We start from the raw sequence: 16,464 nt of genomic DNA on the forward strand, positions 1-16,464 counted from the left end.
ACATGATTTAACTGCGTGCGGAACTGATCCTGGTATATTGTGTTTGGTGGGAATTTTCTTGGTCGTTAGGGTTTGTTGGTTGGTTCCTTGCTTGGTTGCTTGACTGGGTATTTTCCCAGAGTTTGCTGTTAGTTTAAGGATTTGCATTGTCTTTCACAAAGTTTCAGTTGACCCTTCAATCCTGCTCATGGGAAGCGTCTAGTAGGCACAGTGTGATCCAGGCCACCACTTCTGTGGGAATTAGCTGCTGGATCACTTGCATGAGCCAGTTGTTCCTGTATTGTTCTGCACAAGTCTGGTGGAACAGGATCATAAATTTCAACCTTGAAAAAAACCAAAAACCCAAAACAAAGCAAAAAATCTCATCGCGCTTGACATGACACAAATTACATTAATAAATTGGTGGAGTATGAGCTGATAGTACTGCAATATGGCCACTCACCGAAAATTAATACTTAAGTCTTCAGTATTGGCACCAGCTGTTTCTCTGATTACTTTTGTCCTATTGTATTGCTTTTACCATGAAATGGATGCCAATTACGGATCCAGGCTTATTTGTATTTTTATTATTTGAGAGTTATAGGGGTTAAAATCTCCTCTCAAAAGTTTCAGCAAGGCCAGTGATGAAGTGTTCAGCCCAGGATATAGTATGGAGGATACTAGTCTTCCACCTCCGTGACATAAATTATAAATTCATATTTTGGCATCATAGAAATACTATTGCTTCTGTCAAAATACCTTTCATGTGCATTTATTATGTCACATTCAAGCACATTTTTCTTTCATGTCATTGAATTTTTAACAAGGCAGCTTTCATTCTTTATGGGTTTTTTATTTTTGTGAAAGTCCAAAGTAAGTTATTCATAAATATAATCACACCTATTTATTAACCTAGAGAGACTTTGTATAATGTCTAGTTCATTTGCCATCAGTAGGGCTTCTCATGCTCTGCTAGGTTAAGGTATTGTATGTTTGGATTATTTATCTAAGACCTCAAACATTCTATTCTAGCTTTTACTCTTACCCTACAGTCTATTCTTGGATATATATACTTCCTAATTCTGATTTTATATAAGTTTCATAGCATAGTAACTCCATCATTTTCAATGGAATTGCACCATTGAAAAAAAATGAAATTGTTTTTCATTGTCATACACAGTAGTGTCAGACCGTGAGCTTCCTTTAAGATATTTAACATTCACATTGTAATTGTGTGACTCCTCCAGTTTGTAAGGAAAAAACCAAAACTTCAGAATAGTCTAACCATTAGAAAGCATAAACTGATACACCCTCATTCCCATCTTAGTTCTCACTATGTCACAGGACAGGGAGGCAAGAGTTACACATCACCCAGACAGAGGTAGTTCTTTTGGTATTTCATGGAAAAGTATTATTTATAAACCTTTCCATCATCCAAATAGTGCGTCAGAGGAGGTTATTTTCTTGCAATCCAAAGTACGTCACTAGAAGGACCACGGATCTCATTGCCCATAATTTTAAAATGGAAGACTAATCCGAAATCAAAGCATTCTTGAATACTTCCCACAATCTTGTACCAAACTTTAGTATATAAACTGAAAAATTATTTTTCCAGTGGAGATGAACAGAAAATAATGATCCACATGCATGTAGTAGTAGTAGTTCATAAAATTATGTTTTCAATATGCAATTTATACACAAATTAAATGCAAGAATTTAGATGCTTTAGGAATAAATTCTGTATTTTATATATGATTCATGTCTTATATTAATAGATGCATCAATATATTTTGCACATTACTACCAGATTTTCTAATGAAAATCATAAGCAAATGCGTGAGGGATAAGTGACATAAGGATAAAAATTATGACCCAGTCAATTGTGTTTTCAGATGAGCAATTAAATTATTTTTATTGATATATATAATTTAAAAACATTATAGCAGAAACCCATCATGAGATTGTTTCAAGTATTTATGGTTTTAAAGTGAATGCAGAGAAGGATCTTAAGACAACAGGTAATCAGTGTTTTCCTCTAAGTGGAAGTACAGTAATAAGGGAAGTATCTTTCTTTCTCTGTATGAAAATCTATTAGAAAAGCTTGTGGTACTTAGAAAAAATGATCCTCATTAAGTCTTATATAAAGCCATCACAAATACTTGACAGAAGTAGTATTTCCACAGAAGTATTTAAAGTAATGGAGAAAATTGAGTGGGAAGACAGCAAAATAATTGGCTTCCATTTAATACTTTAGGAAGTATTGAGCAGGAATCAAAGCACTCTGTTACATACTGAAGTAAAAATGTGGGTTGAGTTGTATAACTATAATTACAGTTACATAAATTCAGTTATACCTATAACCTCAGATAGCCAGATAGTATGTTTCTTCAATCAGTATGGGATGACTTGTGAACTTGAATTTGGGCAGAAATAGAAATAACTCTTGTGCCTGTGATGTAGAGCTAATAGTAGATTGCTGTTATTATTCCCCTGCAGTTAACATGGAATTTAGATAGTGCTTTATACTTTTAAGGAAGATTGGTGAATCTATAATAATATTTAAGGGAATTACAGAAATTCATTAGTAGGGAAAAGGATAACATTTGTTTCCTTTGTCCTAAGAGACAGAGAAGAGAGACTTTTCAACACTTAGAAAATTCTGTTTTGGACATATAGAGAATTTGATAGAGTTCTAAGATTGTTTAAATACCACTTTGGATAAAACACATGCATTACCCTGGTGTGGGTATAATTGTGAGGCAAGCTATCAGGGTACTGTATTTCTATGGGACTGCTTACTAATCTGGTTGTATTTTGAATTTTGGGTTTTCATTGCCTTACATAGAATCTAAATAAAAATCCTCTGAAATTTTGGTTTTGTTTTGATTGAAAGAAGATCATTTTTTTTTACTCCAAAATAAAGAGTGTTTAACAGAACTGAGACTTTGAAGAGACTAGGAAATTTTCAGAAAAATCAGTGGTTAAATTTTAGTTTGAATACTGAGAGTAATAGATGTATTTTGAATTATATAGGATATTCAAATCTCTTCTATTTGTGAGGAAAAACTTTTGTCATTAATACCTGCTTCTGCTAAGAAACTAGTCGTAAGTCTGAGATTTACAAGAAAAGAAAAAAAGCTTTGAGCTCCCCCTACTGTTCTTTCCATCAAAAAAGATGGAAAACCTGAATTTTGTTTTGATGGGTAAAATATCAGTCAGATAGAAGAGAAATTCAACAACACAGAAGTACTATTTTAACTTTCTGATAATGTTCTGTTAACAGTGGAGAGAACCCAAGTTGTTAGAACTCTTAAGGTTTTTGGCATTCACAGCATAATGTGCATGACAATGTATACCTTCATATACAATAGTTTTCCAAGTTTCCTGTGCAAAGATATGATTTAGTGTTTGTATATGCATACACTTAATCTAGTTCCCTTTACATGAAATTGGTGGATCATAGAATTTATTAAATATTGGCATATTCATACAAATTAGTAATTTAATTTACTTTTCCAGAAAGCTTTCAAAAAGCTGTTATTTATTCAGATAAGTGATTTGGGAATTCCCACTGCAATTTTTAATAAATTACTACTTGTAAATCTAATTTTTGAGTTCTTTTACATTATTACCATTGCAAGTTATAAAGAGTACTTTAAGAACTAAAATTCTGAGCGATGTACTGATTGACATAACATACTTTTCACTGAAAGTGTTTAATCTCATAATGGTCAGATTTGTCTATAATGTATAGTTTATGAGTTCATCATCAGTGCTCACGATCAAAGCTTTTTTTATCTGTTTATTAGTATTTCTTTGTTAAATAACATTTAATTTTTTCCAGAAAAAAATCCTGTCTTTGCACAAAGGCTGAGCTTTATTTGAAGTTATGTTTCATTATTTTAACAAATGAAAAATATTAATGTACTGATTATTTCAAGTTTTGTTATACCCATTCTCATAAAGAGTATCTGCTAGTCTCATTATAGGTGACATTAAGGTGGTAGCATTGTAACAAAAAAAAAGTCAAAATTCTCTCTAGTGTATCATATATGTATTGGTACTTCTCCTTGATTTTCCCTATGGAGTTCAAAATTCTTCTAATGAAATAATCTTTCTTTTTTACCATTATGATTTACAGAAAGTGGTTGAACTAACCTCTATTTCTTTGGCCTGGTAACACCAAATACCATCTGTTCCACATGGAGGTGTGGGGTGAGGTGAAAATGAGCTGGTGCAGGGGTCTTGCTAAATTTTGGTGAGAAAGGCCCAAAAACCCCAACAACAAGTGGCTTAATAAAGTTACTTCAAAAAGACAGGCTGAGAAGAGGGGTAGAGATAGCAACATCTTACATCTCCTCAGGTGATAGGCACTCCATGGAGCATTGAACAGTGCCCAAGTGGATTTTCCCATGGCACACTGCACAGAGCAGATCCTGTCTGGGGAAAGAAACTCATCCTTTCAGTCATTTGATATCATCTATAATTTCCTTACAAGAAAACAGGTCTGTTTAAGGGCAAGTCCATGCAGGAGGTATCATGGCAGTGCTGAGCAGGAGCTGCCCACAGGCAGCTGCCTGTGCCGTCTCATGTTAGTTGCAGTGTACAGCTGTCTCCCAGTAAGGATCAATGCATTCCATCCCTTGATCCCTATACCTTTCCCAAATATATGCTGGAATTTACAAATCGTATTAATAACATGGCATTCTCAAGTGCAAGTTCCAATAGGAGAAATGTGGCCTTTGCAAGATCACCAGCTCCTCAGGTTTAATGTTTTCCATAAGGATCCCAGTACAGTATCTACCTGCACTCTTTTCAAGGATCACATTGCTCCTTTGTGATAGTTCATGAGAAAATAAGCCAGTAAACCAAAGTGATTGATTTTTGATGCCACTTCATGGTCTAATTAGAGAGACAGCACTCCAAGATTCATGAAGACATTTGTTTCTACCCTCAGATCATTCACCATTTTTCTGTTCCCTACATTGTCTAGAAAAGGGCAATGAAGCTGGTGAAGAGTCTAGAGGTAAGTGATTTGAGGAGCATCTGAGGGATCTGGGGTTGCTTAGCCTGGAGAAAAGGAGACTCGGGGTGACCTTATCGGCTCCTAAAACTATCTGAAAGGAAGCTGTAGCCAAGTGAGGTCGACCCCAGGCAATTAGGATGAGAGGAGAGTCTGAAGCATGCACCAGGGAGGTTCAGGCTGGACATCAGAAAGAACTTCTTCACAGAAAAAGCTGTTAAGCACTGGATCAAGCTGTCTGGAGAGGCTATGGAGTCATCTATCCCTAGAGGTGTTTAAGAGAAGACTGGATGGGGCACTTTGTGCCGTGATCTCCTTGACAGGGTGGTGTCTGGTCAAAGGCTGGATTTGATAATCTCAGATTATTGATTAATCTAACTGATTATGTGATCAAGGGACATTCAATTTAACTGCAGTTTTAATTCTTTTTTCCTGCTGTTTACATGCTCAATTAATCTTCTTTCACTTTAATGATTACTTTTGCTCTGTCTTTTCCTTTATGAATTGAATAAAACAGCTCCATGGTCTTAACAAAAGATTTATCAAGTCCTACTTGGAGGCTTACATTGGATATAATATTTCAAACAGCTGACCATGCTGAGAAGAGCCAGTTCTAGCAGTGAGCTGAGAGTATTATTTGTTGCTAGAATTCTATGTTCTAAAATGTAGCTCCTACTGTTTGTTTAATCTGTTACATTCCAATTTTGTCTCCATCCTTTTATTTGACTGCTTTGTTCATGTTGCATATTTTTATGCTTTAGTATCACATCTGTTTTGTCATGCATATGGATAGACCACAAGCATAAACAGTTTAAGAGTATATATCCTTTTTTCTATAATTCTATTTAGTGTCCAGACCATTGGGATTCCAGTCCTAGTGGACAGTAGTTGTAAGAAAAATTCATATGCAAAGCCCTGTGTGCTAATACAGGTATTTCAACCACAGAATTTCTCTCTACAGGAATGTTTTCTTCCCTCTGCTATATCAAATCTATTCATGCAGACCACATAGAAAGGAGTAGAACTCAGTTTGGAGAATATATCAGCCACACTCCCCATAAGAGTGTAACTCATTCCAAATTTACATGCACCACTATTAGTAAAAGGTCACCATGAGTTATCAGTTCCCTTGTTACTAAATAAATATGACTTGTTTCATTCAGGACATTGTTTCCGTAGTGAATATTTGGGATCTATTTTGCTTCTGTCTCTCCATTTTTTTGGTATCTATTTAGCACCTACTGATGCCTTTTTCTCTGGTCCTAGAAATATGAGCCAGACACAGGGAGATCAAAAGGGGTTATCCTTTATATAAGGATCCTTAGGTACCCAATTCATCAGCTGGAAAATGCTGAAGATGCACACCCTGCATAATGCAAGAATCCCCAATTAGATGCACGCCTGGTGAAGTCATGCCCCTGTGCTCTAGTATCCTCTAAATCGTCCCCCTCAGATGAGGCCTAAGCTCTGTAAAAAATGTCTTGAAGAGTTGGTCTCAGTCTTGGTTTCTAAGGAGAGCCAAGATAGCATTGGGCTCTTGGAATGTGTTTTGTCCTTCTCCCTAGGAAAATACTCAAGTTAAGTTACAATAGTAGACTATGGAGCTACAAATATTTGTGTAAAGAATATAGAGAATATATAAGAGAAAAATAGCAAAAATCAATAAAGCATTATTTCTGCGATTTTTTAATAGACTAACAAGACTATATTGTCTAGTCTCTACTCTGTATTTAACCACAGCACCAGTTTACACAGCTGGCTATCCCACTAGTTATTGTGATTATACAGATGTCAATTATAACTACAGCTATTATGAACAATTCTTTTATCCAGGCCCAGTTTGGTAACCATGAGGTATGGGTGCTGAAGATATAGTCAAAATTTAAGGTGTTATTTCTGAAAGTTGCTTTATGTAAAATTTGAGTCTGCTTCCAAACGTCAGCCAAATCCTTCTTAATTCTTCCATTCTGTATGCAGTTCCCAGTCTGGATTCTCCAGAGGCACGTCCTTCAGGTCTGGTCTACTGGAATAGGCCTCTTCTATTATCTGTGAACAGTCATGCTCAGGCATGATGTAAATTAATGTAGATAACAAAACATTGCAGGATTTACAACAGATGTTGTTTTTAGAGTAACATCATCCCATTCCAGCAACACTGAGTGATACTTAAGCATTCTGCTAGGAGATAGGCAGTGTCCTCCCTTTTGTTCCAGTACAGTGATCACTGTGTGGGACACATATTTGAATTTGTGCTGCCCAAGGGTGACTTTGTGGGCTTCTTGTATCAGGATGACAGTAGCTGCCACACCTTTCAAACACCCAGGCCCCTCCTGACTAACCTTGTCTAGCTGTTTTGAAAAGTAGGCCACAGCCTTTTGTTGATCTCCAAGGTGTTGCACCAGTATCCTCAGAGCAATATTCAGTCACTCATGTGTGAAGAATTCAAAAAGGCTTACTTAATTCTGGCAGCCCCAGAGCTGGAGCTGACATCAAGGAACGTTTCAGCTACTTAAATGCAGCCCTTGTGTTCTCTGTCCACATGATGGTTCCCTTTTCAGCTGCCTTAAGGGCTCCATTCAGAGGTTTTACCAGTAGTACATAATTTGGTATCAATAAGCAGAACCAATCTACCATTACCAGGAAGGCTTGCATCTCTCTCATAGTGTGGAGCTCTGGAAGTGTCTTCTTTTTATTCTCTGCTGAGTTGTTGATGTCCATGGAATATTTCTAGCCCCAAGTAGACTACTGTTTCCCTGGCAACCTGTGCCTTCTCTTGCAAGACTCTATACTCACTTAGTTCCAGAAAGTTCAAAAGACTTACACTGAGTTGGATGCAGTCACCTTGTGTTCTAGCTGCAATTCAGATATCATCAACATATTAAAGAATATTTCTCCTGGTTCCTGTCTTCTCCAGTCCTCCAGTTCCTTTGCGAGCTGGTTTCCAAATATTGTTGGGCTGTTTTTGAAACCCTGGGGTAGAACCATCTAAGTGAGCTGGGTTTTCCTCCCTGTCTCAGGATTATCTCACTCAAAAGCAAAGAGTTCTTGGCTATTCTTATGCACAGGAATACAGGGAAAGGCATCCTTGAGATCTAAACAGTGAACCACCCTTAAACCATCTGTCAGCATGGTCAAAAGAATGTAGGGGTTTGCTACAACTGGGTATATATCTTCTGTTATTTTGTTAATTTCTCTTAAATCCTGCACTAATCAATAACTCTTACCATCAGCCTTCTTTACTGGAAGAATGGACGTGTTGTATCTGGATTCATATTCCACTAATAACCCAAATTTAATGAACTTCTTAGTTATAGATTCTAATCCCCTATGGCCTTCTAACTTCAAAAGGTGCTGTTTCTGCCTTGCCATTGTAGACCCTAATTTGAGTGTAGTACAGGCTCAGCTCTTTTGCATGTCCCAGGAAAATCATTGGCCCACACTATTAGAATGACAGCATCTTCAACTTCTTTGAAGATGAAGATGGGAATTTTGGGATTTGGGAATTTTGCCATAATTCTCCTGTAAGAAAATAGCTGCTTTGACAAATTTAGTTTTAGGAATTATAACTTTCACTCCCACCTTCTTTGGAAAATGTGATTTCTGCTTCTAATTTCTACAGTAAATCCCTACCTATTAATGGCTTTGAGGTGTTTGGCTTATAGAGGAATTGGTAAGCCACCCAGTTTCCTAACTTAAATTTTAAAGGTCAGAAGAAGGGTCTTGTTTCACTGACCCTGTGGCACAAATCACATTTAAAGTATCTTCACTCAGTTTCCCTTTTAAAGTATTTAACACAGAATATGTTCCCTTATATTTACCAAAATTCAACATCCTCTTTCCCCAGCTTAACTATAACCAAAGATTGTGCTGGGCAGGATAGTTCCTTCAGTCCGCATCAGTTCCCATTCACAGCTAATTCAGGTACTGGGGGTACCCTTTGTCTAGAGGAGGAGTACTCCTTTTCAACACATTAGATGACTTTCCCTGATCACCCCTTCTATTCTGCTGGCATCTATTCCTGTCTGTTGAATCTCTATTTTGATGTATCTTTCAGGCTGTATTCAACAATTTACCTATGTCATGCATCTCACCCATCTTTGACAGCTTATTCTTTATGCCATCTGCAGATTGGCCTATAAACAAATAAGCCAGGTGGGTTTGCTCTGCAAGTGCTTTGAGGTCCAGATTTGTGTGTTTTCATGCAGCCTCTTTAAGCCTGCTCAAGAAGTCTGTAGGGGGTTTATTTCTGGTTTGGGTTTTTTTGTTGTTTTGTTTTGTTTTTGTTTGTTTGTTTGTTTTTTGTGCCTTCATATAATTTCGACGAAGTCACTGCTTTAGGAATGGCATATTTTAGGCCAAGTACTATCCAATTCTGATAACATTTTAACTTTGCCATTTGTTCTGCCACATAAGGGTCCCACCCTTGGTCAGTTAAAGGAAAATATATTGTTAACTGGCCGTTGAAGATTTCCAGCTGTAATTAGAATCTCTGTAGCAGATATAACAGCCTTATCAACCATCTCTTTTTCTGTTTCGTCTAATAATGTGTCTAGCATTACATTCAGATCACTCCAATCTGGGTTTTGTGTCTTAATAGCCCTATTAACAAGATTAGCTACCTTCTCTGGATTGTCTCTTTATCGTCCAACTGAGGCTTTCCACTGTTGCAGTTCTACCAGAGAAAACAGTGTTTTTATGAAAATCACCATTTGATTCCCAACAGCTCAGCCTAAAGGTGCTTGTATGGCAGACTCTTCCCTTTCTGACTCCTCCTTTTTAGATCTGATATGTTTTGCTACTGGGTCGGGTGTTTCCATGGCCTCTTGGGCTGCTTTCCCCCTTTTCCTTCTCACCAGAGTGGCTGCAGCAGCTTTGCCCTCGGTTTCATTTTCCGAGGAGCTAGCTGTCTGTCTGGGAAGCACCGCGCTCACTTCCAACGCAGGATGTTCCGCGGGTTGTCACCGGGGCTGAGGGCCGGCCGGGGCCTGGTCCCGCGGCGCTGCCGCTCTCCGGCCGGGCCTTGGCCCGTCACCGCCCCGTCGGGCCGCTCGGGGGCTGTGGCGGCCCTGCCGCTGTCTCTGCTGCTGTCACCAGAGCCGCGGCGGGCACAGACGGCGGTGGCAGCTCTCCTGCCCATCCCACCAGTGTAGGGGACAATGGGGGTGGCAAGGGTAGATACTGCTCCCCCCTCCCACTGCAGAGCGGAGCCGTCAGATCCACATCAGTCATGGCGAGCTTACCAACACGGACCGGGCTAGCAAGAGGCTCCTCCTTCTTATCCTTTGTCTTTACTCTTTAAACCATTGCAAAACAGCCTTCTCCAGGTTCGTATGCATCTTCTCTGAGACCGAAGTTTTGATAATTCTGTTATTAATTCACTTTCTAGGCTGACAAAGTGAGGCCACGCCTCTCCTCCTTCTAATTTTTGGATCAGCCAGATCTCTGTACAGAGTCGAAGTAACTATTTCGTGATAACAGGCATTCCCCTGCTTGCCAGGAAATGCCAATGCTTTAATATAAAATCTAACACGGAGTCATAGGCTATGTGCTTGCCTTTGTTGGAAGACACACATCCCATGTTATTACTTATAAAAAGAAAAAAAATACGCTGAGAAAAGAGCTACTAGCTGCAGACTCTGACCCGGGATTTGAACACACACTTTCCACTCCCAAAGCCAGTTACTAAGCTTTGTGCAATCCTTTTGGGAATTCAGTATAACCACCTTCATAAATAAGAGGAGCTCAAATTTACAGGAAACCATTTTTGGTTCCACTGCTGGAAGTAGAATCTAGTATCTAGCTGCTTGACTGGTCAGGGAATTTTTTAGATATTCCAGCTTAATGTGTCTGGTCGTGGGCTATTTATTCACCATGTAGGGGGCACCTGAATTCAACAGACTCTGTGCTCCAGGTCCCTGTCTTCTTTAGAATCCTTTTCCAAGGTATTTTATCTCACAGCTTTTAATTTGTATTTGTTTTCTTGGAACCTAGACAGTTACTTTGATCAATAGAATTAGCTACCCAATATTAGCTACTCAATATTAGCTACCCAATATGGTCTAAAACCCCAAATCAACATCTTTCTGCTGGTCAGGAAAATGTGTGAACACAGTTGAGTGCACTGACTTTGTTCAGTGCTTGCATTCCTATTTTGGTAGTACAGAAAGGCATTTTCTCTGTACAGTAAATTACAGTAGCATCATCAATATGGATAATAACTTTGATCAATTTGAGTAAAAAAAAGAATCTCTTATTACCAGACATGAGAAAAAAATAAAAGTTTAACAGTTATTATTACCTCCCTGAAAAAAATTCATCATCCTCCATATTGAAGCTACTCATTTTCCACAAAATTGATTGCTAGTCTGTCAATTTGTTTCATTAACTTTAAAGCTAAAGTTAGAAAGAAAACCTACCTGCAAAGAAAGACTGAAATATGATGGAAGATTTTTAAGGAAATATGGTTCCAAACAAGTATGCCTTCTTTCGGAGTTTTTGAAACAAGTCAGAGGAGAACATTTGGTCTTGGGTCAGACAGCATCAGTGTAGTCTTCACAATGATGTCATGTTGTGACAGTGGAATGATTTCATGTTGCTATCTACCTACTTGTGACAAGAGCCATTGCATTCAAACCACTTTTCAGGTGCTTTGATTCTTTCCTGCCTTACTGCTCTTTCCCAATTTTCTCAGGATTGCATACTTGCACATCTCTACATGCATCTTCCCAGTTCTAGCTTTCTCTCACTCTTTTGTTTTTTTCTTTTTTTTTTTTCAATTAATGAAACCATCGCTTGAGAAAATAATATAGATTCTATTTACTACTCAGTGCAGTATATTCTCTTGTACTTTTTGGGGTAACATGATCTTTTACAACCGTGATGGCAATTGCAGGTAACTCATTGTCCAAAAAGATTTTATATAACAAATCAGCCTGCTACTGCATTAATTTGTATATGTTTCATTCACTCTATTTCTAAATTTGCTTTGCTCCTCTGACCTGGCTAGTAATAGAGTGGGCAGAATTGACTTTCGCTACCAATTGCTTTATACTGTCCCTGGTGATGCTGTTCCAGCAGATATCCATTTGCCTCTGTTATACAGATTATAAGTTATCTTTAAAGATATATGGCAGTTCTGGCTTAGAGGTGGTATTCCCCCCTTTAGTATTCCCATTAAAAAAAAGAAAAACTTGTGCTTCTCCCTTTTCCTTTCATCCAACTGGAGGCATAAAAGGCAAAGATCATGGGTTAAGAACAAATTACAGCAGTGAGATAAGAGAACAAACAGTCACTGCAACGATATTAATAATAGAAGTGTACAAACCAGAGTGATTCACATGCAAAAATGCTCACTGCAGACCCCATGACAATTAACACAAGGTGGCTTCTGCTACATTTTCTCAACTGGAAGAAACCCCATCTTGCCAGAAGAGAGTCCCTTTACCCTGCCCTGTCAATGATATCAGGTCATAGAGAATAACCTTTTTGTCCTAGCCATGCTCCTCCTAGCTACCACAAAATTTAATCCTGTCTTGGCCAGAACCAGAACAATGACCAATTAGAAACTATATTTTTGAAGCTGTTCTTACTTTTCAGAAACTTCAAAGACTGAGAATCCTGTGCGACTTACATTTTCCCAAATACAGGCACTGGTGTTGCCTCACACAACTTGACGTGGGAGGAGGAAGGGGAGCTGGGGATGAAGGAGTGAAGTTGAAGCTGGGAAGAAAAGGGGTAGGTAAGTGTCTTTGAGTTTTACCACCAAGAAAATTAATCTTTCTCAAGATGAGTCTCTTTTACCTATGAAAATAATCAGTAAACTGTAACTCTGTCTTTATCTCAGCCTATGAGCTTTTCTATCTTATTTTATCTTCCCTCGTTGTGTGTAAGAGTAGTGAAAGAACACCTGGGTAGGGTGGGTGTCCAGCAGTTAGCCATGGTCAATACAACATGTACAGCTTGGGTGCCAAGTGGACTAAAACTTGAGACTTTGTTAGACTTTTAATGTGATAGCGTCAAATGAGCTGGCACTATATCCAACAACTAAATAATTTAAATAATGACTAAAAATTCCAGCATTGCCATGTCATTAAACTTTAAACTGCATCAGAAACAATGTCAGTATAGTTTATATCTGCAGTGTTGTGCTGGTTCTCCTAGCAAGCTGGAGATCTAAATTTGCTACATATTGGTGCTCAATAATGTAAAGAAACTGATCTATTAATAACATTGCATAAAATACACCGAAAGGTTTTTCATACAGTGGATTTATATTCAGCAGTTAACACATGGTGGAGAACACACAAAAATGCCATTCCTAGAATTACAGAATCATAAAATGGTTTGAATTGGAAGGGGTGGATATGGCTGCCTGCTGTGTGCTGCAAGTGCGCATTGCTGGGTCATGTCCAGCTCCTCATTCACCAGCACCCCCAAGTCCTTCATGGCAGGGCTAGCCTTGATCCATTCTCTGCCCAGCTTCTATTTGTACTAGGGATTGCACTGGACTGGATTCCTCTTTGATATTTTTCTCTGCCGGTACAAAGATTTATGTATGACTTCTCTAGAGAAAACTGAAACTGGGTGTCCAAGCTGAATAAGCTGAAAGCAGGGAGAAAAGGCCATGAAATGACATTGAGCAGAACAGGGGGAAAAATGAGTGAGAAAAGAACAATCTGCTTCCAGATTGTGATATTATTGGCAGTGAAATCCAAGGGAAAAAAAAAAACCTTACTTGTTTAGGCAATTCTTAAGGACCATCAAATAAATACCAGCTTAAAACAAGGACACTTTATTCTATTTACTCCTACTCCTATATTTCTATACTCCTAGTCTTCTATATCTATACTCTCACTTCTTCATTCTATGTCTCCTCCTACCTCCACGTGAACTGAATGTGATGCTGGATTTTGTCCTTTAACACTTTTCAAACAATGACCCTAAGATTGGCTGGGTGCCAGAGTACTTTTTTTCTGAGTTGGACAAATGTTTTGGTAATTTAATATATCACTACTGTGAAAATGGGTTTGTCCTTGGCTACAATTTTGAAAAAAATATTACTTTTCTGGGAAAATTGGATGTTTTTCATGTTGTTTTCTAAATGCTATCAACCATATATACATTTTGGTTAATTTCTAAATTCCCAGTCTTCCAATTTTCTATATGACTATCATCTTGAGAAAGTTCAAGCAGTAGTGCATAACCTTTAGTGAATCAATTGAGTTTTCTTACTGTAATAGACAAAGTCTCCTTATCTAGTTTTTGTTCAGTTTTTAGTTTGGATTCTATAGAATAATGCCAGCTCTTACTTCTGAAAAACTTCAGTCCTTCAAGGCTTTAAAACAATAATATTAAAATTTTGCTATAGTTTTTGTACTTCATCCCAACTGCCTCATCTTGCCAAAACAGTGTTATTTCAGGCTCTTTTAATAGTTAAGACATGTTAGATGAATATTGTATGACCTCTAGAACAGCATCCAGCACAGTATTAAAATCCTCTGTAAATAAAAAGAAGGTAAATCTTCCCTGGAAGAGAGCTAATAACTAGAAAATTTGTTATTATATGTATTATGTGAAGAAAAGTTATTCCATATTAAAAAGCATTTTTGTTGTCATTTTGTCTTTTTCTTCTTTCTGAAAAACCACTGCCACTGAACTCAAACAAATGGCTTTTCATAAAGTATAGGCCAAAGATGAAGACTACCAAAGAAGAGGTATTTCTTTCAACAAAATAGGTGTTCATGGGAGCTTATTATTTTTGACTGAGGAAGCATAGGAAAATTTGGCACCAAAAAATTATTTTACTCAGACTGCAGAATACACTAAGACATGATTAGATGCTTTTATAATGCTTAACTCAAACTTAAAGCTCAAAAGGGAGTTCTAGGAATTGTCATTGATTATCAGCCAATTGTGCTTTAGCTGCTGAAAATGCCATTGAATGCTGACAGTCACCAAAAGGGTGCTGAAAATAGGTCAGAATGCATCCTATTTGTTCTAAATCTAAATGAGCCTGTGGGCTGCAGGTACAATTTCCATTGCAGTTTTTTCCATGGCAAGAAGTATCTTGTGGACTTAGGGAAAACTCAGAGACCGGGTGACTGAAACAGTCATGTGGTGGAGCAGCTGCTTTGCAAGAAGAAATCAGAAGGACCAGCTCAATTTAATGATCTTTTAGTTCTCTTTTTGATGGAATGTTGTGTCTAGAAGTCTAAAATGGTCAATGGATTACCCTGACAGGAAATCTCAGAAAGTATGAAAAAAATTCTGAGTCAGAACAAGGTCATTTAATGTTGCACGGGCATGTGCTGTTAGCAGAAAATAAGAATTCAATATTGTCCTGGTTCTGGCCAAGACAGGGTTAATTTTTGCAAATCATAAAATGGTTTCGGTTGGAAGGGGTGGGCATGGCTGCTTGCTCTGGGTGCAAGTGTGCATTGCTGGGTCATGTCCAGCTCCTCATTCACCAGCACCCCCAAGTCCTTCATGCCAGGAGGAAGCATGGCTAGGGCATGAAAATTATATTGTATCACCTCACATAATTTTTTCAGATGGAAGGGAAGGGGCCCTTCTGTTTTGGGTGGCTTGGTGGTAGTGGGGTATTGTTGTGTGGTGAACAATCATGTTTGAATGGTTTGTCTCTCATACACTATTATTAATATTGTTGCTGTTATTGTTTGTTTTCCTGTTTCATTTGCTATTTCCAGTAAATGGCACTTATCTCAGCCAGTGATCTTTACCCTTTGAACCTCCAATTCTCTCCAGCAACCCACACAGGGAGGTGGAGGAGAAGGGTAGTGAGAGAGCAGTGCATGGTTTTGACTGCTTCAGTGGGAACACTAAATAGGGGAATACCATTCCTAAACCATGACAAATATATATTGAGTAAAATAATTTTGAAAGTAATTAAACTAGTAATGATGGAATGGTGAACAGGAGAACTAAAAGTATTATTGTAATTATGCACTAAATAGTTAATTAATTAATTCAATTTCCTGACTTGGTCCAATCGTACCCAGCATAGCTCTGGTAACTCCAGGTGTGGCAATGGAAGTCATATTAGAACATTTTCTGCCTGTGCTGATAGTTGCCTCTGGTTGGTCTTCTTCTGGTCAAAGGCCACAGGCATTCAGAGGGGATACCTGGCTGTGCAGCAGCAGTGCCAATTACAGTAGCTCTCTGGGTGGCTTGCTTCTTTAAAGTGCTTGGGAGATGTTTTACTTCAAAAACTTGGTGTTCTTCAGGCTTTAGAATCCCCTTGCAACATAATCTTATTTGTTAATGTAACAAACCTTGAATGAGGACAGATAATATTCCTCCTTTAAAATTCTATTTGAAAGTATATATTTTTATATATACCTATTTTATTCTATGTGATTGAGTATGTTGTTACATACATTTAACCAGCAGATAAAAAATATATTCCTTTATATAAGTCATTGGTATATCTATCTCTTGATAGA

The 16,464-nt window shown here is 37.9% G+C and overlaps 1 protein-coding gene across 1 annotated transcript in view; it reads left to right on the plus strand.

Annotated features, from left to right (window-relative positions):
* Window positions 1-11,866: 11,866 nt before the first annotated feature.
* The window catches only part of CEP78 (centrosomal protein 78), a 35,684-nt gene continuing 31,086 nt past the window's right edge, over window positions 11,867-16,464 (plus strand). Inside the window, exon 1 of the mRNA XM_014270885.3 lies at window positions 11,867-12,740. The gene's annotated coding sequence lies outside the window, so the exon portion shown is untranslated. The remainder of the gene's footprint in view (window positions 12,741-16,464) is intronic.

This window comes from Zonotrichia albicollis, chromosome Z (assembly GCF_047830755.1).
Source record: "Zonotrichia albicollis isolate bZonAlb1 chromosome Z, bZonAlb1.hap1, whole genome shotgun sequence".
NCBI classification, from domain to species: Eukaryota; Metazoa; Chordata; class Aves; order Passeriformes; family Passerellidae; genus Zonotrichia; species Zonotrichia albicollis.